The sequence below is a fragment of the Phasianus colchicus genome, chromosome 27, assembly GCF_987193195.1.
Source record: "Phasianus colchicus chromosome 27, bPhaCol1.hap1.1, whole genome shotgun sequence".
NCBI lineage: Eukaryota > Metazoa > Chordata > Aves > Galliformes > Phasianidae > Phasianus > Phasianus colchicus.
In genome coordinates, this window is record NC_143462.1 from 3438589 (window position 1) to 3465370 (window position 26782).

Here is a 26782-nt window from a genome sequence, read left to right on the forward strand (position 1 = left end):
GCCCCTGGGAAGATGCTGCAGGTGCTTCTTGACACAACATTGGAACTGCACTCTTTCGTTCTTTACAACACTGTGTTGGTGCTGTTGGAAGATAACCTGACCAAAAACCACTTGAGAAACATTAGTGATCTTTCCAAAATCAGATTTCATTTCTTAACTCCTTAAAAAAGTTGTGGGTTATTATCATATTTGGTAAATACATTGGCAGCTGGATACGCAGCCATTGGTAAGCAAATGTTGTCCACCCGCTGTACAGCTCCCTGCCACTGCTCTTAGCAGTGCCACCCATTGCCAACATGGGGTGAGGAGGTCCCTCTGCTGTTTGGACAACGGCATTCACAGATCAGAGGGTTGTCACCACTTGGCTCTGCACAGGGATGCTTCGTTAGAGGCATTCAGGCATCACTGACACAAAAGGGAAACACTGACAGTCCTCTTAAGATAACACATCCTTACAGAGCTTGAAGAGCTATAGCATATTCAGATCAGCTGTTAAAATACAAACATGACTCATCTGATCTTTTTGCCTAAGAATAACGAGCAGCCTTTTGTTAGTGCCAGAAAGAAGTCACATCAGCAGCTAATAGCTTGTAACCTGAGAAAAGGTGAGGGTTAGGAGCTCAGCTCCTGACAAAAGAGTCATCAAACCAGGTTATTCTTCCTGCAGTTGCTCTATTTTAACTATGCTCTTCCAGTCTTTTTTGATCAAGTGTTGTCAGCACCCTACAAATAGCCAGTTTGCTTAATTATTAGGCATTTCCTACAAAAATAATTGCCCTCATCATCCCCCTAGGTGGAAGGAAATGAGTACAACATCAAGGTAGTTTTATTTTTTATAGGGCATTCCATCAATGCTGCCCAAACAGACAAGCAGCACTGTTTTATCACCTCAGTGTAACATCACTCAAACTGGAGCATCCTGCTAACCAGGCAGCCAGCCTAAGCAGAACTGCTTGCACAGATACCACAACAAAGCCTCTATTGAGGCTCTTCTGCAAAAAAAGGGACATTCATAAATATCTGCTGCAAATTCTTAGCTACTATGAATTGTAATTTCTGGGTTGATTTATAGCTGCAAAGAACCTCGATCTTTAACTTCTAATTAATTTTCTTGGTGGTGAGTCTAACATGTGTGTTTGGTGAGAATAACAGGCTTGCACTGCTTTTGTGCTGTGCCATGAGATGAGTCGTTTATCATGTGTTTCTAATCATGTCACTTTCAGCGGCCAATAATTAATCTCCTATAACCCTTATTTCATTCTGAACTCCTCAGTAGGTCCCAAGGGATACTAATTGCTAGCATATCCATCAGAGGAATGCATCCCCTTATTTCCAAAGCTTGCTCAGCTACCACAACAGGCAGCACCATCTGCCTTGAGACCTGAGACCCAAAGGTGTCCTGCAATTTCTGCTGTTGTAAAGCACACAGGGAAGCCAAATGCAAGCTTCCACTGCACTGTGCTGTTATATATATATGAGCTCAGTCATGAACTCTAACACAGCGTGGCTGGAGATGGAAAAAATCTTGTTATACTCAGTGTACAGCCCATTAGAAAAGCCTAGATGACAAAAGCTAGAATCTGACCCAGAAAACACAATTCTGCTCACAGCCTGGTCAGCTGTAAAATGGAACTGAACTGTAAATTGCTAAGGCAAGCAAGAACTTGAGTCACATCCTAAGCTGAGATACCCTGTTGCACATCATCTTTTAAATGCTAGGAGAAAGACTGCACAGCAGACATTGAAGTCCCATATGTTTGACTTTTCTAGACTCTTGCAAGCCTCACGAGAGAATTTTGATCTGGACTTGCTGCCACAGCAGCTGCTTTACTGGGAACATTGGTACCTCCCTGGTGTAAGAGGGAAACACAAAAGGTCTAAGAACATCTCAACCCACGTAACTTTCACTGCATGTAGACATCAGGGTACAGGAGGCAGCCCAGGGCTGTGCAGAACAACCCCCTGTGGAAGGAACAAAGGACCATTCTTTGCCTAGCACAGGGGCTTTCCACCAGCTCTCACAACACGCAGATAGAGCTGTAATTAAACCAAATTGCAAATTTCCTCTTTTAAGTGATACTAATTTCCTATTGTGTACACTGCCTTGGTTAGGTCACCATGCCTCATTAGATGCAGCATCTCAGGTGCCCAACTACCAGGGGTTCTGGGCCTGGGAAACCTTTCCCACAGAGACATTCTTTAATAACAGTTATTTAAATAATGCTTTGGGGACCAAAGAAAATTATGTATTTTAAACACTTAAAGTATTATTAGTAGTAAGCAATAGAAGTGATTGTGCTGGAATAGAAAAACATTTCCTAAAAGGATCTGTGCCAGCCTTAATTACACTCCCATTGTATTTCATCTTCATGTTCTCCACACTGAGAGGGAGGGGTGGGTGGGAGATAATTGGAACAAGGTGAAAATGAGTGCTCATTAAATTGCAGACTACACAAGTACTCATTCCATGTGAGAGGGCTGTAAATATGACTTTTAATGAAGTTATGACATGCTTGCCAATAAAAGTCATTTACTTCACAGTATTACAGTTAATTATACACAGCTGGAGCCATTTATTGCCCATCCCTTGTTAACTTCGCCTGGGCTCATTAACCCTTTCACAGCTCTGTGCTTTTAATACCTCCCACACAAAAAGTACACAAGGATTTTTATGTAGATGTTGTAGACAAACTTGTGAAAGACCAAATACTCCCTTTGAAACCAAAGTGCTCTGTTAGACAAAGTCAAGTCCATAGGAATCCACAACAGAAACAAATAGCAAAGGAACAGCAGAAGGACGTGGAAGGTGAGGATAACATCCAGATCAAAGTCATGAGGACTACAGTAGATCTACATGTAACCTTGCAGAAAGCATATAACAAAAACACTGTCTATAGCACACTGGTTTTCAAACAGGTGCCTCACAATGCCTATCACAGTGACTCTTCTAGCCATAAAGCCACAGTTTGGTATCGAATCTCATCACCCAGAAGTTCTATTTCACTCACCAGAAGCTTCAGCTTGCTCCATGTTTCACAAATGGAGCTTCCCAGAGATGAATGCACAGCTATTCAGTTTATCCTTTCACTGTCCCTTACACACTTGCTGCTATTTGGTCCTTTTGACAACGCACTCATGTAGGGAACACAGCATCACAAGAGGGACAGGCTGTAGAACAGCACGACAGCAGGGACTTCAAAATTCCCTTCAAGTCTCATTTGTTTCTCTGTATTCAGAAGAAAATGTACTGGTTAAGCCATAAACTACATGTTGCTGTCCCTGTTTCTTGTCTCCCAAAAGGAATCCTCATTTGGAGTTTTCAGTTCCTACGATGCTTCAAAATTTGCAAGTGAAATGAGTTATCCCTTGCTTTTCTAATTAAAGAATCACATCAAGCACTTCAAACTTAATTCAGTGACAGGTTTCAGAGCCTGTTTCAATGGCACATCACTGGTGATCACAGACTACGTGAAAGAAAGATGAAGGTTATGGTGTCTGTCCCATCATTCCTGATGCAGAAGCGGTGGTGCAATCCCACAGAAAGAACAGAATGAGTGCTTTATGCTCCTGCTTTTACGAGAACTCAAGCTGAAGTTCCACAGGACTGTAAATTCAGTTTAAGATGCTGCATTAGGTTAAGAGACAAAGTGCTGAATTTGGACAAAGCAAGTCTGCTCACGGAAATTAATGCTGAAGGGGTAACTTTGTGCCTACAGATCAGATATTGCTTGATCAGGAACGTTCCTACCACAGCTGTCAAACAGGACAAACACACATTATGTATTCTGGCTAATTCTGCAGGAAGGCAACTTGTCTTACCTGCATCAAATCGGTATCACTGTTGGCCAGGTGATCCAATAACACACAGATGTGATGTTACAGAATCACAGAATCACCAAGGTGGTTTAGTGAGAACTATTGGTGATGGGTGGGTGGTTGGACTGGTTGATCTTTTCCAACTTTGGTGATTCTGTGACTTCCCATAGTTTGAATGGTGACATCACCAGACTAGGCAAGAAACGATGAGATGAGGGAAGGGACAGAGCCAGCACCAGGTTCTGTTATATTGCTGGCAAACACCTTTTGGTTCATTTCTTTTTAGGATGTGTTTCAAGTATAAATGCTTCTCAACTCACGTTGCTTATAATGCTAAGAGCTCCTCAACATCCACTGTTGAAAACAACACAGCTCACATTAAAACATGAGCACTTATGCTGACTAAGCATAACTCTGACCAGTTCACCCCCACCAAATCTGGTGAAATAAATTAAATGCAGCAAGTTAGACGTGTTGATGGGCAGAAACCCTGCAGTTCAGAATCCAAAAAGCTACCAGCAACCTGGCTTGGAGTTACCCAGGGATTTGTTTTCCTTTGTCAGAAGACTTTCCAGCACAAGAAACTTTTATAGTGGCATTAAAAAGCTTTAAATTACTCCGAAAGCTTCAGAGTAAAGCAGCACTCCCTTACAACTGCTCCTAATTAACTTCTAACCTGCTGGCTGTTGGGTTCTTCCCTCCATTCCTTTCTTTTTAACTGCTAACGAAGGCTACAAAATGCAATTCTTGACTTTACTCATTTGGCACCGTTAATTACAGATCCTCTGCAGTTCACAAGGTATAATTTAGTAACTAAAGAATCACCTCCTACTCTCTCCCTGTTGTTTGAATCCTGTTTGTGTTAGACAAATGGCACATTATGAGTCAGGAATTTACAATCTTATTACACGTTTCCTCTAATACTGGACATCTAATATTCCATTCTAACCTTTGTTAGCTATAGGATATCAGCCAGATCATACTATGATGCAGATAACATCACCCTTCCTAGGTCTGAATGCATGGTAGACTGCACTTCCTTGTGAAATAAGGACTTGATGCTGAGTACTGTTGTGATTAATGCATTATGAATCCATCAGAATGGGTTAATGGACAAGAACATACAGTAACATCATCATATTGTGCAATAAATCCTTCCCCATCAAAAGGCAGAACTGTTAGAAGGCAAAGCTTTATCCAACTGGGTCAGAAAAAAAAAAAAAAGGCATCTAACCAATTGTGATCATTGTTTAAGCCTCTCCATTCCTAGAATACATCATTAAGTGAAGATGGGCAACACAGCAGATATTAAATCTAGCAGATATAAGCACACAAAAGGGCAGCAGTGGGTTGCAAGACACCTTCCCTTAACCTGCTGTCAAACACTGAAACCCAGTACCAGCCTTACTTTTAATATGGGCTTTACTCAGTTGAGAAAACAGAAAGAAAGGAAAAAGAAGGAATCTCTCCGCCCAGCACGTTACACAATCTTGGCATTGTATCATCATTTGCTCCAATTTGCTAATGAAGACTAATTATCCAAATAATTCAGCACGACTATCTGCTCTGACCACTGCAAATCATCCCTGCTGTTCCTCAAAATCCTGTTCGTTCCCTCTGCCTTCTCCTATTTTAAACCCCTGGCTGTTCCAAGTGCCTTTTATTTAATGCAGAATTGGATACCTACTGTGTAAGCTTCTGCAGGGAGTCCTTTAATATAGATTGTTGCAATTTTCTCCAGGAATATACTAATAATTACAACGGCTAGGAGCTCACACTTTGCTATCTAAGAGAAAGTACGAAACAACAAAGAAAAGTTGTTTGTTCAAGTTCACATAGAAAACAAAAACATTCAGACCCGGTGATGAGCTTTGCTTCAGATGGGCCTGAGAAGAACCAAGAACATAAAAATCAGAGAAAAATAGAGAGCTGTTACTTACATTATTTGCAAGGACTTGAAAGCTAAGCTGTCAGGATGGCTGCGATGGCATTTTAGGAACTTCTGGGAATTTTTCCTCACTTTTCTTGATGAAATAATACTCCTAAATCCAGGATGCACATCCCAATTCCACAAAGTGGCTTTAGACAAAATAGTGGAAGTTATGTCCCACAAGAGCCTATGGAATAGGATCAGGGTCTGTATCTACACTATGGAATCAAGGTGTCCTCTGTCACTCAGGGTAGAAGACTTTGGGTGCTCTGCCTGCAGGATTCAAATGGACATCTGCAATTGGAAGCTCTGGTTTCAGAGATGATGAAATGTTTTGAAGACGGTAGCATCAAACACCTCAGAGCATCACTTTGCTGGAGGGACATCAAGGGAAAAATGTATATATCTAGTTCATTTCAATCACAGCCTTGGAAATTAATTGCAGACTGATGCTGAGTACAGAGCAGTAGTGTAAACGTGTTCCCTGCTCTAAATACTTAGTAATGGTAATAATTAACAATAGAGACTTGGAAACAGCTCTCATTTAATAGTACAGTTGCTTCCAAGTGTTTCCATTGTTAACAGACTGTCAGAGCTTTCTACTTTTAATTAAAGGGAATATGATGCCAGTAGAAAGGTGCTGGATTGACAGTCTAGAAATGAAATCCTCTGCTTATCTGCCAGCAAACACAGCCACAGCCACCTGAATACAATACAACCTTGGATACTTTAGAATAAATTGTGTAAGGCCGAGCTTCAAACTTACCTGGGGATGTTTGTCAATTTAAAGCACTGCTCAAAAGGAAGATGTAAGGCTGTATGTATGATTTAATCAACAGGTAGGAGGGTGCTGCACTGTGGGCTGAGCTTTGGGAAAGCTGTGTTCCAAAGGGGCAACCTTGACTTTACTCTTTGTATTGCCTTCTGTTTCACGGATGGGTAACTAATGCTGTTTAATTTGGCAGAGAACCATTTGCTGGTTGCTCTGATTTCAGCTCCAGCTACTGGTAGCATCACATTTGTTTATGTTAAGAGCTGAAAGTGCAGCAGTTCCCCAGATTTCCCTGGGATAAAGGATAAGAGCCAACTGGAGAACAAACCAAACACCAGAAACGCCGAGGAAATAAGGCCACAAAAGCCAAGGATGTAGGGAGGTGCAACGATCCAAAAGAACTTGTAAAGCAATAACTATAAGCCTATTTCAAAGTCATTCTGTGGAATAGAAATAGCCTATGTGTAAATCTGTACCCTCCTACTTACAGAAGACTAGAAGGAAGTTTATAGCAGTCTCTTTTTATTCCTGCCTCAGGGGAATAGCAAAGCAGCAAAACCATCCTTATGCCACTCTATCTTTCCCATTTGAGCCATAGCTGTGAGGTGGTGTGAACAAGCAGATGAATTCTGACACAACAGGTTTAAGGTTGAGTCCAGGAGCCATTACAGCTTCACTAATTTTCCAGCAGACCATCAGCCAATGGTTGTAGCAGCTGAGGATTCTTGCTTACAACATCTCAGCCTGTTTAACAGCACCTTCTTCATTTCCAGTCCAAGACTCCATCACAGCAAGGAGCCATAAATGACTGTCATAATGCTCCTCTCCTTCCATAGCAAGATATGAACCATAAATCTCACCTAAATCTTTGTCCATAACTCTTTTAATGTTCTCTCCTTTCTCTCCTCCCATCCTCTTCTTCCTCTCCTGGCTGTGATGAAGTCCAGTAGATCTAACAATAATTAAAAAAGAAAAAGTAATCAAGAAGAAGAAAAGCAAGCAAACACGAGAAGTTCATCAATTTCAGACACAGCCCTGCTTCCTCTTTAAGTGCTTTGCAACAACTTCTGAAGGCTTCTGCGATGGAAATAAGCTCTTATTAACATCACATGGAATCATAGAATGGCCTGGGTTGAAAAGGACCACGATGACCATCTAATTTCAACCCCCTGCTATGTGCAGGGTCGCCAACCAGCAGACCAGGCTGCCCAGAGCCACATCCAGCCTGGCCTTGAATGCTTCCAAGAATGGAGCATCCAAGGATGGAGCATCCTTGGGCAACCTGTTCCAGTGAGGATGGTGACATAAATAACCAGGTTTGGTCCTGCATTCGTGGAATCCTTAGTAAGTGATTCCAGGCATCACTCTGTGCTCTGGGTAAATGGAAGCAATGTATTCTGATAGGAAAGGTACTGCATTGGTTTTGTGGAACAGCTGTATGTCATTGAAGCAAAGTTGGTTGGTGGCCCCTGGAGATCCTCTATTGGCTTCGAGCACTGAGACACAGAGTTACACACACCAAAGATCGTGAGGATTAATTGCACTGCATTTAGAATGAACAGATTCTCTCCAAACCAATAGCAAGAATCTGCTTCAATGATTTATACAATTATTTCTCCCCCGATCTCCCCGTTGGCTCATCAGACAATCTGACAATATCACAGATATACACTTCTATTATTTCCTATTTCATTATTTATTTTGCTGTCTGTCCCCTTACACCTATTCTATTTAGAGAATAGCAGCTCTGCCAACTGCAGTTTAATTGGTATCCACGGTCTGCTCTGCATTTACATTTCACCAGAATAATAATAATTGGTGAGAGGTATGATTTTTTTTTTTTTTTTTAATATAAAAGAATGATGCTGCTATGAACTCTTTGGCGGATGCAATTAGGTTAGTATAGAAGTGATTTGTATCGGTTTAGTTCTTCCCCTGCTCTATAATAATAGCTATCTAATTATAAAGTATGTTTATACAGACACACTTGTACCCACGATCCCACTCTCCTCTTCTATTCTTCATTTGTCTTAATGTAAATTCCGTGGATAGAAAATGACACCACAAACCCCCTCATCCACAAGGAAGATCATCAAAGCCCTGAAAACCCATTGGGTCAAATAGATAATTTTGCCTCTGGGGGGCTTTAATCTCTAAAGAGCAAAATGGGTTTGTGGTGATCAGAACGGCTTGATTTGCATTGCAGCTGCAGCAAAAGGCTCCCGTAGTGCATAAAGAAACCACAATTTCTTGGAACTTCCTTGAAGAAAATGGGATCAATAGCATCGTAAGGAGCAAAACTGCAGCTCTTAAAATGAATACTGGATTAATTTAACCCTTTAGGTTTCTGCATGCAACAAGCGTAATACAATTCTTAAGTCACATTGTACTGATAGAGCTCCCAGCACACAGTTGTGGATGTTCTATAACGATCTGAGCTCCCAGCAGATGGCCTGCAGCATTTGTAGGGCCTTTCTGAGCCCTGGAGGCAGCACCAGCAGCACTCAGCTCTGCACCCCAAAGCGCTCAGCAGGCACAGCACTGAGGGATCATGGAACAGGGACTGCAGCACCTCCCCTATGAAGACAGGCTGAGGGAGCTGGGATTGTTCAGCCTGAAGAAAAGAAGGCTGCGGGGTGAATCATTGCAGCCTTCAGTACCTAAAGGGAGCCTACAGACAGGAGGGGAAACAACTCTTTGAAATGGGAGATAACAGCAGGACAAGGGGAAATGGTTTGAAGTTGAGGGAGGGCAGATTGAGGTTGGATGTCAGGGGGAAGTTGTTTGCTATGAGAGTGGTGAGGTGCTGGAACAGCTGCCCAGAGAGGCTGTGGATGCCCCATCCATCCCTGGAGGTGTTCAAGGCCAGGTTGGATGGGGCCCTGGGCAGCCTGGGCTGCTCTGAAATGTGGAGGTTGGTAGCCCTACATGTGGCAGGGGGTTGGAGCTTCGTGATCCTTGAGGTCCCTTCCAACCCTGGCCATACTGTGAACAGCCTGAGTTGAAAAGGACCACAATGATCATCAGCTCCAAACCCCAAACTGGTGCAGGGTCACCAACCACCAGACCAGGCTGCCCAGAGCAGCATCCAACCTGACCTTAAATACATCCCCCAGAGATGGGGCATGCAGCTAGGAGCAAAGCCAAGTGCTGGCAAGGGAGGGGGCTGAAAGAAGGGGCACCACAGCCAGAGATAGCACTAGGAGCACTGAAAGCCACCACTGCCAACACAGCCCATAGCAGAACATGGCAGTGGGGGGTAAGGAGCAGTTTGCTCCTGCATTAGCCATAAGGAGCCAAAGCTCAGTGCGTTATCAGCCCCACCTGTGGCTCGTTATGGTCTCACCTGTTTCAGCAGTTCCGCAGCAAGGAAAAGCACTGAATCCTTAGAGATGTTGGGGCTGCAATGAGTGCCCACCTCCAACCCCCACCATGGGCTGCGTGCCCCACATCTGAGCCAGCCGAGCTCCGCCTGAGCCTCTCCCACAGCCGTTGGCCCCACAGCTGCACTCGCACAGCAGGTGTGGCCATTAATGACCGTTAATGACCGCTGATGACTGTTAAAGGCCGTGAATTCTCAGTGACCCCCCGGTAGCCATCAGAGATGCGCGATGTTGCGGGAGCTCGCGGACTGCAGGTAAGCGGCTTTTGTTTAAATGTTTAAAAGTGCGTTTAGTGCTTGTCTTTTTAAAGTGGATTTGCTGAATGTTGCTGAGTGTGGGGGTCTTTTCGGCTGTGTTTGCGGGTCGGGAGCTTCGCGCCTTGAATGCTTTGCGTGTCAGGCAGCGCGGGTGCGTGCTGGAGAGTGTGGAGGCAGGGACGACGTTGGTGGCTTTTGCTGTGCGATCTGAGCAGTTAAGAGGTTCCGAACGGAGCATTCGGAGCAATTAGCAGAGTGGCAAAAGCGCGATAAGGCGATTCTGGGGAGGGTAAACTCTTGTTAAGGTCAGAAATAAACCCTAAATCTCACGCGCGAAAGCTTTAATAGAGCAATAACTCTGCTGTAGGTAGCAGAGAAAACGACTTTACTAAGCGATGCCGAGCTCTGAGTGCTTCAAGGACCCCTAAAGAGGCGGAGTTGGGTGGTTGGGGGTCAGCGCTTACAACGCAGCTCCGCGCCCTCCTCCGGGTTGCAATGATTCGGTGCTGCCGGTAGGGGGCGCTGTTCCGTTGCTCGCATTGCAGCGCCTTTCCCTCGTGTTGACCCTGCAGCGATGCAGCAGCCCGATGCGTTCGTTTGCTGCTGTAACCCCATATGCGGCTTTATTTCTTATGGGAATGAGCTTGCTGGGGTGTTATTCGTGTAGAAGTGGCGTGGTTTGTGTTTTTGTGCTGCCTGTTTTAATAAATTGTGTTGGATGCAGTCAGTGTTTGGTGCTGCTCACCGATTGCTTCCCACCCTGCACGTTTAGATAATCCTGGTGGTTTTGAACTGATTGAGTTCCTTAGGATTGCTCAAGATTAAAAGCTACGACTGAGGAAATATTTGCATGAAGCATAAGCAGGCTTTTAGGCTTCTATATGAGGTGGTGGCTTTTAACAATACCACGCTGCTTGGGTATTAAAGCATTAAGTATATAAAAAAAAAGGTGAGCTGTGTAGATGAAGTGCTATGGTAACTTTTCATGTGCTGGAATAAAGATGAAAATAAAGAGATGCTACTAAAAGTTATTCGAATCGCCCTTGAGCCATACAGCGTGATCTAATTCTAAGATCATAAAGGGAAAATCCTCCTTGAGGCATGCCCATGGTGGGGAATGGAGATAGAAGGAATCCTACTGGTGAGGGGATAAGGATGGGAGCAGAGCCACAGCTGAAATTCTTGGGGCAGTGAATGGGAAGAGGGAAGGATGTTCACCCCCACTGCCTGCAATCCCATGGTGTGTTATCCTGCCTCACTGATACATTGGCTCATTCCCTGTGCAGTCCCTGTTAGCTCCTGTGTTTGGTAGGGAGGGAATCCTGCTGGCATCTGGCTGAAAGTGAATGGTAAGAAGGCAAGAAGGGAGCTGAGGCCCTTCCCAGATGCCACTAGGGCAGCAAATCAATATCCTTCTCATTCCAAGAGCAGAATGAGAAGAGTTTAGAGTGAAACCAATGGGAGGAGCAGGGAAGAAAAGTCTTAACTGCTGTTGCCATGACAAATAATGACAAAAAATGACTGAAGCGTTTTAAAGGTAATGTTGCAATAAAAAATATCCTGTGGGTTGCTTGGTTATAATTGGGCTGTTAGAGCTCCGTGGGGCTGAGTGGGAACTTTGCAGGATGCACAAAGCAGTAGGAGAGCTGGGTGATGCACATAAAGGGCAATACAGTTCTTATGGAAAGGCCTCAAATTGAATTCCTATGGGAGCTTTTTTCTTCCTTTCTATTGTTTTTAGTTAAAAATTCCTGCTGGTGGAGGGTTGGACTGCAGGCTGATCACTCAGCATTTCTAAAGATGATTTCTGTGGGTGTGAGTGTGTTTTCTTTCACTCCTATTCATCCCAATGAATTTTAGATGTAGTCAATGCAGAGCCTTTCTCTTAAGGTCTGATAATTTATTTCCAGACTCTCATCTTAATTTGTGACACTGTGAGCATGCAAAGAGCATCAGGTTTGATTTTGCATTCTGAGATGTGTTCTTATGGCTCCTTGAGACAATACAACAAAACAAATAGGAAGGCTGCCAACTACTTGTTTGATTCCCCACCCAGAAATCTCCTATTTTGCTTTCCCTCCCACCCCCATTTTCAAGAGCTGAGAGCTTTGAAATAGATCCTCAAACTTAAGCTTCTGTATGCTGCTGTGTCTGCATGTGTGTGAGTGATCTGTGGGTGTGTGTGCTGCAACCTGAGGGTTGGAAGGATGCAGAGCTGTGGTGAGGTTGGTTTGTTTGTTAATAGGCACAACTGCTTCACTGCAATTCACCTCCACGATATAAAACCAAAGCAGCATAGCAGATTTATTTATTTTTTATTCCTGAATGGAATGGCCAGAACAGAAATGTAAAGGAAATGAAGCAAAGCAAGGATGTGTGAATGTGTGTATGGGGAACTGCAGGTGTCCAAACTGCTGTGTTTGGAAATTACAGGCTTTAAAAAGTTCCTTAGTTCTTGATATTGTTTTGCTATGTGCTGTACCCTTGTTGTGTTTTGGGTCCACTAATCTGCTAAACTTTATGACCCCATGGTGCTGAGAGTGGCGTCAGTACAGCTGAATTTGGCTGTCTGAATACAAAGATGGTCAGCAGGGATTGGCCCAACTCAAATCCCTGCTGATAAGATCTCAGATAAGATATAAATGTGAAGTCAGAATTCACTGCTGGTGCTCATAACAGTGTAAAACACCTGAGACCTCAGGAGAGTTGAGATCTGTATGGAACACCAATTGGGTGCTGTTTGAATAGCTTCCCTATGGAGATTTTGCTGTAATAAGATGAGCCAAACTTGCATGTAAAATTTCCAAGAAGGATTTTGATTTGCTGTTGCAGAGCTTTGGAATGGAGTTGCTTTGACCCCTAATTCCTTCTGTTTGTCACTTCTCTAAATTGCTTCTCATTGGATGGTGTATCTGGAATAGAAAACGAATTGTCTACAGACCCTGGAATGGGATGGGCTGTTGGTTTCAGAGCAGGCAGTACTTGGTTCATTGTGACAAAGGCACTGATGGTGAATCCCTTGGTGTGTTCAACAGAAAATAAACCCATGTGGTTTTGAAATTCTTCTCTTCTTCAGTCATTCAAAATAAATTGCAAAAGAAGACTGCAGCTCCTCACGTTACCATGCTGGGTCTTTGGCATTGTGCAAACACTGGTTGCCTACAGTTCTGTTTGTTTTCAAAGGCTCTTTGAATGAGTTAGTACCGTTTTTCAATGCAAAAATAACCCTGTAATATAGGAAGTGTATAATTTTTAATAGTCGTCCTTCTCCCATTGGCCTGTAATGACCACAGACTGTCAGAGAGCAATAATTCCAACAGGGAGTGACTTCCAATCATAGTATATGCGAAGGCATCAAACATTCATGGCTGTACCTGAGGCTTTTTAGTCCATAAACCTTCTTTGAACTCGAGTAATAGAGTTATCAAAAAGATAGAGCAACTGTTCATCATAAATGTGCTGCTGTATTCATAGGCTTTCTTGAAACGTAGTGTGTGGAGTACAGTGGTGTAATTTGGTGTATGATAGAACAACCAATACCCAACAGACCCACACTTTCTAGTCTTTCTCTCATTGTGCTTTAACCCAGCTAAATGCTGTATTGCTTTGACCCTCACGTTGAGAGGGACAGCAGCAGAGGGACAGATTCTGATGTAGTTGACCCCAAATGATGATTAGAATGAAAGGACCCATAAGGATCATCGAGTCCAACTCGTGGCCCTGTGCAGGACCACCTCAAAATCAGACTGTGTGACTGAGAGCATTGCCTGGTGGTTAATGTGATGTGACTGCTGGTCCTGTGTCTGTGCAGTCTATAAATGCATACATTTCCTGCTGGGGACACGTGGGGCTATAATAGTCACCTTAATGTATATTCTTGGGAGGAGAACTGTATTCATTTTAAGGAGAAGGTGGTCTTGGCACCCAATTTGTGTGCTTAATATTCAGTGAATATCAAGGGCATCCTCCCAGGTGTATCAAGTGCTCTGTGCAGATGGGATTCAGCTGTGTTCAGAGCCTGGCTCTGAGATCTTTGCAGCCATTCAGTGTTGAGCTTTTCACATCTGAAGAGTGGTTTGAAAGCACTTTGGTTAACAGGCGCTGCACAAAGCCTTGTTTGGGTGCTGGGAAACTGGGAGCCTTGCTGTTCCATGTCACTTACACACAACAAGAGGCTGCTCTGTGTACTCCTACGTGTCAGTCGTGCTGCTTGCCTGTGGATTGCATTAAATATTTCACCCTATGCCTGTCTAAGCTTCTAAGCATTACAGCTGTAGACTGCGCGTGTGAATAATGTATGAAAAACATTGTATGGATTTTAAGCCTTACCCTTTTAGCATCTGCCTTTTCATCTCTGAATGTTCCTTGTGTATTACAGGGCTGTGATAAATCAGCTATTTAGTGAATTGGTTATGGTGGATTTTCAGGGGGAAGCTGAAGTAGCTGTTACTCGAGTAAACATGCAAAACTTTGCTGGTAACAAACTAGAAAAAAAGCTAATTAGTGTAATTACTGTCATTATGATTCTAATTTGACTGCATGGACTTGCACTGCAGCAACATCAGAGCTGTCACATTTGCAAACTGCATAATTATATGTATTAAGTTCTGTCTCTGTTGCATCCAATAAATAAAATGTGCTGTTACCTTAAATTGTTCCAAAAAAGTCAAAATGTCACTAAAGGTCTACCTTGATTTTTCTTGGTTTTTTTTCTAATTACCACTGAAAGGTGAAACAAAAATCATTTCTACACATTTTTTATGAATTTTGAGTATGTTTTTAAATAGATGCTGAGCAGAAAACAACAAATCAGTGTACACAAATATGCATTCATGCCTGCATTTATAAATGCCATTGCCTCATATTGGTAGCACAGATCTTCACTCAGGTGTCAGAAACCCTTTATAACTGAAAGTTTCATAGTCAGAGCCTCTCAGCCTGGCTGTTAGAGAGCAGTTTTCTCTTCACTCCAGCTTCATAGAATGGCCTGGGTTGAAAAGGACCACAATAATCATCTTGTTTCAACCCCCTGCTATGTGCAGGGCTGCCAACCACTAAACCAGGCTGCCCAGAGCCACATCCAGCCTTATACTTTTGTGTATCTATATACCTCCATTCATGTCTTTCTATCTATATATTCCAGACTCACTCCAGCAAGAATGTTTTTTTTCAGCAGTAGTTGAAGCTGGTGAGTTTTGTTCCTTTTCCCAAATAAACAGCTTCCTAAACTGGTCTTGAAGAGTCATCTAATGACTGTGGATAACCTGATAGTTCTTGTTAATCTCAACTGAATTACTTGAGCCACCCACACAACGCTGCCTCACAGACCATCAGCATGCTGGAATTATGATTCAGTGCCTTTAATGATCAGGATATTAAGTATAAGGGTAATTTTAAATAATGCATTTTGTTGCCAAGGGTTTATTTTTTTTTTTTGCAAAGCTTGAAAATTCTGGTCAGGCTGCCCAGAACTGATGCTGCTGTTATTGTATGGCAGAGCACCTCTCAGTGTGGTTTTGTTGCTTTTCTGATGTGCAGTGAGAGCTTGTTCAGCTGCAGTGGGAACTCAAAGCAAAACAGATACAGAATTCTCCACCTCAGCCCAAAACCATCTGCAGAATGCAGTGCCAGTTCATTTCTCAGGCAGCATTTGACCTTTGGTGCTGCATGCATCCCAGAAGATGGGTCTGTATTTATCACCAGTGTGTGTAGAAGTGAGTGTGGATTTGGTGCTGCTTCTCTTTTCAGCCTGTCTTCTGTTCCTGCACAACGCACTCATTCATCTCACAACAAACAGAACTTAGCACAGGACCTCAAAGCAAAATCCTCCCAAGCTTTGAAGCTGTTAAGAGACTTGAACCCGTGATTACAGCTCTCACAGAACAAAAAGATGAATAGGAACAAATACAAGTTTTGATGTGATCCAAATCCAGTTTTGATTTTTTCGGCTCTCTCACTTAATTCCTTGAGATCCTGAGATGCTGCACAGCCCTTCCGTGCCCCCAGCCCTCCTTCCAGACTGAGTGCATCCTCTGAGAGTCCTCACTTAATATGGATTTATGCTTCTGGAGCACTCCTGACAGTTTGTTTTCTTCCCCCCCTTCTACATAAAAAATGAGTTGCTTTTGTACTGTTCAGCACTGTGATGAATATTTATCCAGGGGGTTTATTTTTTGTTATTCTAAATCTGCCTGCATCCTTTGTAAGAAGAAAAATGGGAAATAATTAATCTCTTTGTTAATCTTGATATTTGCATGGAACAAGTGAAACAAGCTCTTCAAACCACTTGCTCCACTCTTTAGAAGTATTTACTCTGCAGTTCAGAGGGAAACTTGAGGGCTTATTTATTTATTTCTATCATTTGGGATTCAATATATACGCAGTGGGAGGTGAATTTCCTGGTCCTCAGTGGGGGATGTATGTGATTCACTGCTTTGGTTGGAAGATGATTTCAAAAAGTAACTGTAGGAGAGGAGTTGGGAAGTTACCGAATCTAAACAGGCAGCTCATGTAATAAACATGTGGATCAGCTCTCTGTGTGCAGCTCTCCAAACACAGCAGGCTGGGGGAAGCACCCCAATGCATGTTTCAGCTGCAGCCTGCTGCTCTGAGCCTGCACGGTGCTGCTGCTAGAAGGGATTGGGCATTCAAGAGTTGTTGAAGATGCTCTGGACTGTCTTAATAAGGAGATGTGAGTTGCAGGATGAGGCCCCTGATTCCTTTAGAGATTCATCTGTGGTGGCTGAAGCCTGTGGTGAATTCTGATACCTAAATATCATAGAATGGCCTGGGTTGCAAAGGAGCACAATCCAGTTCCAACCCCCTGCTATGTGCAGGGTCACCAACCAGCAGACCAGGCTGCCCAGATCCACATCCAGCCTGGCTTAAATACCTCCATGGATGGAGCATCCACAACCTCTTTGGGCAACCTGTTCCAGCACATCACCACATATGCAGGTTTAAGAGTAAGACCTCAATTTTCTGATGTGAAAATCTTATGATAACGTTACTGGCCCACATTTCATGCGTACCACTGGGTGTGAGACTTCTACCTGCCTTGTGAAATTGTCCCAGTGCCTTGCTTTGTGCTGCAGGAAGGGGCGGAATGATGGAGCAGCTGTGCACTGCTGTCCTCCTTTGGGATGGAAGACTATGGGTGTATCTCTATGCTGGATCAGCATCCTTGTAGGATGTCAGTGCTGCAGCTGGAAGCTGTTCTTTGTGCCCACGGTACAGATCAGGTGTATGAAAGTGACTGTTCCCAGCTTGTACACAGCTGTTACATGCTTGGCTTTCACTGATATGAAGATAAAATCAAAATTTCTTCAGCCTTGTGCAGCATTCCATAATGTATTGCTCAGCAATGCAGGTGGAATATGGGGAAAACACGTCCTGTAGGTCAGGATACATTGAATTGTTGAATACAGATATACTCATTTCACTTGCATTGCTCCATGTGAAAGTAGCATACCAGCCCTGTCCAGCTGTCTAGAATAAAACTGCAGGTATTACAATTATAATAAATCCATCTTCACTTTCCTTGAAGAAATCCATGTTGGATGGCTGCAGTAGCAGTTTGATTCTGAGTTTCTGACCCCAAATCAGGCATTGCAGCTTGCTTTCCTGGGCTTTCATTGTTGCTGTTGATTACTTATTTGCATTGGCCTTCAGCAGGATAGGAAGGAAAGGACCTGTACTCCATGTACATCAGTAAGCTTGGTATTACCATGAGAACAAAACGCTTTTTCCTTGTGTTGTCCCACTGTTTTTAGTGTCCAGATGTGTTAAAAGCATTAGCAAGCGTTTGCTTTGCATTCTGCTGTTGCAGTTTGGCTTGTAGAGACAGATTATTTCAGATCCATTCTCATAGGTTCTCAGTGCATACTGCATAATCCAAAATCCCCTTATGAGATGAAGTTGCAGTTGGAGAGCATGTAAAACTATAAAATCTGTCTTGAGAAAGTGGTAGGAATACATTGCTACTGCTGACCTATAGCTTTGGTTGGTTATAATTGCTTTCCACTGCTAGATTAACCTGCCACGTAGAAGTAGATGTGAACTTCTACAAAGTAGAGAAGGTGTTCTAATGTGTCCTATGACCCAAACGAGGTTCCATGCTGCCTTATAACAAATACTATCAGTTCTACCAGGAAATCCCACCTGGTATGGTGAAGGTCTTCAATGGATTCCAGCAGAAGAGTGGGATGGTGGAGTGATGGGTTCAGTCTTTCTGTGCTGGGTGACCCCCAATGGGCAGCAATGTGCTCACTTTACAGTGCAGTATGATTGGTAGGCACAGTAACAATTGTTTTTTTTTTTTAAGCTGTATCCTTTACATTAAAATTTGCAAACCAAAGTCAGCTCTGGTGTTTGACTTCAAAAGGCTTGAAATGAGGATGGGGTTTGGCCCTCCATCTGAAAAGTAAATTGGAGCAATATTGAATCTTTGTTGGAAATGGTAACCCTGCTTTGAAGGCTCCTGTTTATGAAAGGCACTTTGAAGGTATTCATTCTCTCTGAAATGAATTCATGCTATTCAATCTGCCACTCAGAATAAGATATAATAGCAGTCAGTCATGATTGCTGTCATCTATCAACAGTTCATTACGTAGCAGTTAGAGGATACAGCATTTGTGAAAAACATCACTGTATACACCTTGAAAAGAAAAAGGCAGCAACTTCATCTATAAAGATGCTCAGCCTGCTTCTCTACAAGCCTGGGTGACATTTCATATGTTTTAAATCAAGTGATGCTGCTGATACACTGAACAGACAACAAACTGGTGGGAAATGGTGCTTCTCCAAGGGATCTCTTTGCCCTGGTGGAAGATCAGTTTAGTTCTGCACCATTTTCTGCTCCATATGCTGATATTCTGCTGTATGTAGTGACTCATACCAGTACAGGGTAGATGTGGGACATGTATGGAACAGTGTTTCATTTCAGTTCTTCCCCTAATAAGACGCAATTGATATTCCTGGAGTAATTTTCTTTAGGAGCTCATCTCTTCAGCCAAATTATTGGTCTGTTTCTCCTGCTTTTTGTCTCAGGGGTGCAGCCAAATTCACTCTGAGTACAGAGATGGAAGCTGCCCATCGGTGTTTGGGATTTATTTTCAATGGAGGTTGGATTCTTTCCGTTGCTGAAATGACTTCTAGTGGTTTATGTGGATGGGAACCAAAAGCAGAACGAAAGGTTGAGTAATTAATTACCTCTTGGCCAATGGCACTGAGTGTAACAGGTTAACCAAAAAGCTGTGTGTCTCACTAAACCCAGGTATTTTTATTCTTTATTCTTGCAGTGCCACAATCTACTCAGTAGGAACACAGATAATAAGAGGACCCACCTTATAATAGCAGCTTTATGCACTGATGTTCCTTATCTACAGATAATTTAGGATGGTTCTGGTATTGCTTAGGAGTGGTTGGTTCATGAGTATGATGGGAGTGATAACTACCTAGAAAAGACTCTTAAAAAGCTGCACGTAGTGCTTATGCCATCATTTTAATTGGTTTATCTTAAAGAGCAAGATTGCTATTGCTGTTACCATTTTGCAGGTGGAAACTGAGGACAATTACTGGGTCTGACTTGATCCTTTCTTTTGCAATTAGTCAAGAAACATCCTCTAAAACAGAACAGTAACTTGGAAGGTGCAAGGTACTGTGTGCTTAAATGGGGTTTGTAATAAGGCTTTGATTCTTTTACCTTAAAGAACGTGCAAGGCACTGCTTACAAGTGAGAATGGACACCTTAGCTGGGGGTATTTTTCCCTGATCTCTGAAGAGTAATTGAGTTAATAACTAGTTAACCACTTGCTGATGTGTAATTTTCTCATTTGTACAAGTAAATTGTAATTAACACACATGGCCTACAGATACATGCAGGGGAAAAAAAAAAAATTAATAGCTCACTCTTTTCCCAAGTATGGATGGATTAAGAATGTCCTGTTTTCTGGGAATTACATTTTAATGAACTCTAATACACACAGATCCCATTAATGAAGGCTGTTTTTTTAATTTTTATCAGCTCTTCTAATTATGAAGATCAGCTCGAAGCAAAAGCACTTGAAAAGCTTTGTGTAAAAGGGGTGGCAGGGAATCCTCCCAACTGTATTTGAAAATAAAAACCTTAGGAAATGTGGTTTTTTTGGTTGTTTTTCTTGGGTTAAATGCTTGGAAAACTTAGGTTTACTTTTTTGATCTCAAACTTTCCAAATATAAATCAGCACTGTGGGGTTTGGGAATAGTGAATGGACATGAAGGCTGAGTTCTGTCCTTGCCTCACTGACCTGCAGCTTTCTTGGCCCCACAAAAGCACCAGCAGAACGTGAAACGTTCCCATTTTTGCACAGTGATCCTCACCATGCACTGCCTGTGCTGAGGACAGCTGCTGAGGGGAAGCTGGCAATTCCATGGTGTAGATCCCTGCCCTTCCATCTCAGTGTTTTGCTCAGCTGGCAGGGCATGGCAATGCTGAACAGCACGCTCTGCTCTGCAGGTGCTGTATTTAATTCATCCAGCTGGATAAACCCCGCTTGGATACCCTGATGCAATCGCAACTGAATCCTGAATGAAAGGAAATGGTAATGACTGAAATGCAATTATCTTTATTTCCTCTGGGCTGTTGATCCCTGAGCTATCTGTAACATCACCTGAGCTTCTCCTGCTCTGCTGATGCTCAACCCTAAAAGTGGGCTTGGTGCGATGTCAGCTCTTTCCAGCAGATGTCCCTTCAAGCTCACCAATCTTCTGCTGCTCCCAATTAGAGCTCTTGTTTTCCAGGGTTTTTGCAGAGGTAAAGGCCTGGTAGGTAATTGTGTGCAGTGATGGGAGCATCCTTTAGTGTTCCTTGGCTGTGCAGGCATGTTTATATCCCTAAGCTGTCCCTCCATCCTTCTGTCTGCTTGCATTCCACCAGTCCCCTCCTCTCCCACCTCCCAGAGTGCTGCTTTAATTCAGTGAGGAATTCAGTAGGCTATAGGAGGGGCTAAGCTCAGCTGATTTCTTATTCAATATATTTTGGGTGAACTAAATGCATACATAACAAGATGCTTTTTTTTCTTCCCCCCCCCCCCCCCCCACACTTATATCTGGCTCATCTTGTAGAGACATAAGGGGAAAAAGTTATAAACAAAATAATTGTGTGCTGGCACTTTTCCACACCTGCTAAACTTGCCATTGTTTAACTTGGCAGAATATTTCTGCCTGGTTCTGGGAATTTTGGAGTTATTGACTGTATTGGTGCATGCAACTCCACGCACAGGGATATGTGAGTGGGGAGCAGCAGTTTGGGGCTGGTTCTGAGTGATGCTGGCTGCTGTAGGGCTAAAAGTACAGCCTCAACAAAAGAAGGTTAGACTGGATATAAGGAAAAAGCTTTTTTTTTACAGCAGGGGGTGGTAAAGCAGTGGCACAGGTTGCCCAGAGGGGTGTTGAATATCCCATCCCTGGGGTCAGGTTGGATGGGCTCTGAGCACCTGATGGAGCTGTGGGTGTTTCTGTGCTTTGCAGGGGACCAGATGGCCTGTAAGGGTCCCTTCCAACTCAAATGATTGTGTGTGTAGTGACAGCAAGAGGGATTTTTAACCACAGAGGGCAGAGCTTCAGAGAGCCCACAGCATTTCAGTGATATTCCAGCCTACCAAACAGCACTATGAAAACAGGGGAGGTCGAGCACAGGGATTTTCATGACTCAAACGCCTCATGTGAACACATCCACATCTTAGGAAGGTCTTTCCACCTCGGAGGGAAGAAGTGATGGTGCAATTAAAGTGCATTTCTCTCTATTTTTAACTCAGTCCGTGCTGCTGAGCTCCTCACAGGTGGTGGTTTGCTTTGTGGCCATAAGGGCTTCATGATGTCTTCTTCCTCCCAGGAGACCCTTTGCTAATTATTGTGATGGGCTCGGATACCTTTAAGACACAGCTTTAAAAGCAGAGCAGATTTGGTTTTAATTGTCAAAGTCAACCACTCCCCCCAGAATCTGTTGTCTGGATGTCTGTGCTAATCTTGATGGGCATTTAGAAGGGATCTTTCTTTGCACAGGTAAACTTGCACAGTTAATGAAGCTTTTTGTATTAGGAAGACTTAAGAAGAGTAAAATGCTGCTGAGATGACCTGTGGTTCTGCAACAATGCTCAGAAAACAAACTTATGTTGTGGGGTGGAGTGGGAAAAGGGAATTAATGGTGTTCAGTGGATTACTGACAAGTTGATCCCTAATAACTACAGATGGCTGTGAACTTGGATGTATCCATAAGCAGAGAGCAGTAAGGGATGCACTGGTCTGGCTCTCAGGTGGTGATCATCTCTCTGTTATGTGAGGGTCACTTGTCAAACAGCAAGGACAGTTATTTCCATAGAGCTCAGTCTGTCTGGGTATCTTTATGCCTTCCTATGCTTCCAGACTTGTAAATAAGTGCCTCGTTGTCAAGGTGATGGGCGTTGATGATAAGCATTCAAATAAATATTCAGGGAAATTAAAACCTAAAAGTTTGCCAGTCCTTGTTAATATTTCTCTTCTGTTTTATTGCTGCGTGGAAACTGACCTCACTTCAGCATAAAACCTACACAGAAAACTTATCTGGTGCAGAATGCAGCGTTGGCATGGAGCAGCATCAGCTCTGGAAGCAGCAGCCCAGGGCAGTGCCAGCACTGTGTGTTTGGGGGAGGATATAAGAAATGCATCCATGAAATACTCTGATTTCATGTTTGTATACAAGAGTGACTTGTTCTTCATCACTTCAGCAGCAGCAAGGTGTCTACATGTGTTTAAACATCTGGATTATGGGTCACCACCTACTTCCTGATGTCATTGAATCTTAGGGGGCAAATCATATTTGTGTTAATTAATCGTTTGCACTTCTATTCTTTCCTGGAGTTAACAATAAAGTGAATTTATTGTTATAATAGGGGATGGGGAGCAGTGTTTGGGAGTGGACCCAGCTGAAAAATACACTCCACAAATAACGAATCAAGAACTTTTTCACTGTCTTATCCTCTTCTTGTTTTGAATGCACCAAGGAAACGAGAGCAAATCTCATCTCACTGCTGTTTCTGTTGAGTTGCTTAGCTGGGGTGGCTGTGTTCCTTCTCAGATGTGTGTTTATGCTTCTCAGTGTTTCCAGGCTGCCCTGCACCACCAGCACTGAACTCATCCATATGATGCTGTCGTTATCAGACTTGTAATAATTTACTTACCCAGATGGGTTTTATTTCCTCTCTTCAGAACAGAAGCCCATGGAAACTTCTCCCACTGTTGGTGGCATAATGCACGTAAAAGAAACAGTTAAAAACATATGAGAAGTTGTTACCCTCGTAGACAACTTGTGGCCCTCCTGTTACAAGAGCAATCTGGTCATCTATTCACAGCGTATTAACAGTTGGTGTTTTGATGTGTAGTTCACAGTTGTTTGCTTAAATTCTGCCTGTCGTTGACTGCAGAAGATATAAAGTTATCTTAATGCTAAAAATCTGGAAGGAGGGAAAAAAAAAAGCAGTAAAAAATAATTGCAAAATTAATAATTAAACAGGTTTAGTGGGTATCAGAAACAACGTGATACGGTTTACTGGAACTTTGATTTATTTTTTTTTTGTTTCTTTAGATAAGCGAACTTCTATCCTTGGTTTCTCTTTGCCTCCTCCCTTTGTGTCAAGAGATGCTGAACTGTGCTGAGAAACGTTTCCTACCCTGCAGAATTTCCAATCTAAATGTTCAAGACCCCTTAGAAAAAGGCATGTAGTGTGTGGCACAGAGCCCTGCTATGGATCAAGGATGAAGGCAGAAATAGTATTATATATATTTATATTTATCCACACCTAATTTCAAAGTTAGACTCCATTACTCAAAAAATCTAAGATGTGCCCTTTCTTTCCTTGGCTGTTGTAATGCTGCCTTACAGCAGCAGAATGATGCACACAATTTCACTGCTGTGCTCATCTCATCTTCTACTGCAGTTTATAACCTCTGGAGTGATGCTTCATCCCTCGCTGTGTTTTCATGCTGAGTTCAGAGCTGTTTGGTTCCCTGGAAATTAATTTCCGTGTGTTTTTGAGGGTCGTCTCATACTGACGTATGAATTGATGTGTACACAGCAAGAGAGGATCCTGGTTTTCCACTTCTCCCAACACAGATCAGCAATGTTGGTTATTTGCAGAGCTTCGTGGTCAGCGCTCTGCAGTTTGCATTGACCTGCATGAAGCTGTTGGGGCTGTGCAGAGTTGGGGGCTGGAAGAGGAAGGAAGCATTTTGGGCAGCTTTTGTGTAACTTTGAACAGATCTGGCTCAGGAAAAGATAAACAACTTGGTTTGTTTGAGCAGATAAAACAGAAATAGCACACGAGTGTAAGGATTGCCAGCTCGATGGGGAAAGCTGAGGCATAATGGAATAATGTGTAAATGAGTTTTCCTTAATTTGAAATAGCTGCAGTCTCTGCTGTTTCATGTTGGAGCTTTCAACACCCTGTTTTCCAGGAGCTGTGCATCCTACCTTTCTCTTTCTACTTATTGAAGCAGATTAGTAAGTTAATACTGATTTAAAACTAGAAGTGATGTGTGTTTCTCCTAGGCTGAAGTGAGGATATTCCCCAAATGTTTTATGTTGGTTTAGTTGTGGTTTGATATTGCACTTGAATTTGGCACAATACCTTTGTGTACCCTGAGCTGTGAGGTCTTGGGGAGCTGACTTAGAAGGAATTTTGATATTTGTGTTGCATGGCAGTGAGCTCAACATCAGCAGTGCTCAAGGTCAGAATGGGTTGCCCATGGTTTGGGTGGAAGAAGTCAGAGCTGTTTCCATCTGTAGCTTCCTTGCCTCTGTGGTGATGCTGCTTGCATTACCTCTGAGTTTATCCCAAATAAATGCAAGTCTTTTGGCAGATAATTGCTGATGCTTATTCACAGGTTAATTTTTCTTGGTTTAACCTTTTAAAATAACAGATAATTGCCTCTGTGTGAAAGAAGGACAGGGAAATTAAACAAACAAACAAACAGCAAAACAATGTTTGGCTTTTTTTTTCCCCCATTAGTCACCAGAAAGCAAATATCAACAGCCTGTTACAAATCTGGAAGTGGTTCAGCCATGATCTCTCTCTATCAAGACAAGCACAGGATGCCAAGAGCAAGGACTGAGCGTAGCACTTCATTGCAGATTGCTGCTGTGTGATGTTCCAAAGAGATTTGCAAATACAGCCAATAAAAGAACTTCCACAAACCTGTGGGAGGTGAATGGGGAATGAAATGGCAGTGGATCACATCATTGTGTCCATTGGTTAAGGCAGTGTTACAGCATAAATAACTTTTTTTTGCCTTTTCTCTGCTCTTTATTATTAATTGCAGTCTGCTAAGGAGGATGGAGAGGTAAAGTCAGGGTGGTCCAAGCTGCTGCAAACCGATCACTTTCCTTGCAGTCATCACTAACTGTGAGTTGTTGAGAATGGATGATGTTGGGTGCAATTTTCTTTTTCTTGACTAATGATAAATGCACCTGTGGCACAGTATAGAGAAATCCAATGGAGGTGAAGGCCAGTCAGTTTGAGATAATGGAATCATTCTCCTGTTGCAGAGTGTTTTCATCTGGAATCAGTGCTGGTGTGGCTGTACTGAGGTGGCTGGGAGGGTTTTAGGGCAGAGTGGAGATAGCAATTGAATTGCTGGTGCTGCTGGCTGCCCCTTCTGCATTCCTTTAACTATTTAATGTTTTGCTTTTCCCTCACCTCTTCACTACAACCCTGTAAGAACCAAGTGGGATATAATTTCATGTTTGCTTATGTAAGGAATCATTTGCATGTTGTCTGTAAATACGTGATGAGAAAACAGGATAGACTTATGAGAGGGAAGAGTATGGGAGCTTAAAAAATAATAAAAAATATTCCCTGCTGTGGTTGAACTGGAGTTTAAATGGTTTTAATCAGTGGAAGTTCCACCTCTGACACAAATATGTCAGTGGAACTCGAGTTCATCTTCACAAATTGAAAGCAAAGGAGGGGATGCATCTGCTCTGGCTTTGCTGAGCAGGTGCTGCATGGAGTTGTGCTGCTGCCCCATTGCCTGCAGAGCATCTTCTGTCTGCAGCAAGGCTGGGTGCCATGTTAGTGCAGCCAGTGGTTTGGATGGTCCCTGCATTCCATTTAAAAAGGGAAAAAAGCAGTAAAAGGCAAAAGTGGGAGCAGTCTGAGGAGTTTGTAGACTGTGTGTGTGTGTGTGTGTGTATATATATGTCAATAAAAATACAAAACAAAACCAGCCCCGCTGAACTAAAGTACAACCTGTTGGATGTGCATTATTCCAGCTGCCAGCAACAGGAGGGACTCCTTCACTCACTGTTCATTTTGGAATGGCTTTAACAGCTCTGGAAGTATTCATGGATTCACGTTTCCTCACTGCCCTGATCCCAGTGTCGGCTTAAAATTCACATTTAATTAACCTCTTCACCCTAGGCAGAAATCAATACTAAAGCTCCAAATGCTCCCCACACTGATTGCGATTTCCATCTGGAGGGAGGTTGCTGGAAATTAGAAATTAAGGTGCCTGCAGGAAAGGATCAAACTAATTGTGTGGTTTGAAGCACAACTAAGTGGTAAACTGCAATAATGAATGTCCTCAGCTGTGATTGGGAAACCCTCTGATT

General features: G+C 42.9%; 1 protein-coding gene and 1 long non-coding RNA gene across 9 annotated transcripts in view; one reads left to right on the top strand and one right to left on the bottom strand.

The window, feature by feature from the left end:
- Positions 1-9954, bottom strand: part of KCNU1 (potassium calcium-activated channel subfamily U member 1) — a 72844-nt gene extending 62890 nt beyond the window's left edge. The window contains exons 1-2 of the mRNA XM_031602223.2: positions 9865-9954; positions 7379-7470 (exon numbers count right to left, since the gene is read on the bottom strand). The gene's annotated coding sequence lies outside the window, so the exon portion shown is untranslated. The remainder of the gene's footprint in view (positions 1-7378; positions 7471-9864) is intronic.
- A 96-nt stretch (positions 9955-10050) lies between these two features.
- LOC149914815 (uncharacterized) overlaps positions 10051-26782 on the top strand; it is a 114673-nt gene continuing 97941 nt past the window's right edge. For 3 of the 8 annotated variants that reach the window (XR_016460222.1, XR_016460221.1, XR_016460224.1), the window contains exon 1: positions 10067-10155. This is a non-coding gene — a long non-coding RNA (uncharacterized LOC149914815). Of the gene's footprint in view, positions 10156-19717; positions 19814-26782 lie in introns of those variants that run through there. The other 5 variants (XR_016460223.1, XR_016460220.1, XR_016460219.1 and 2 more) reach the window with 5 other exon arrangements.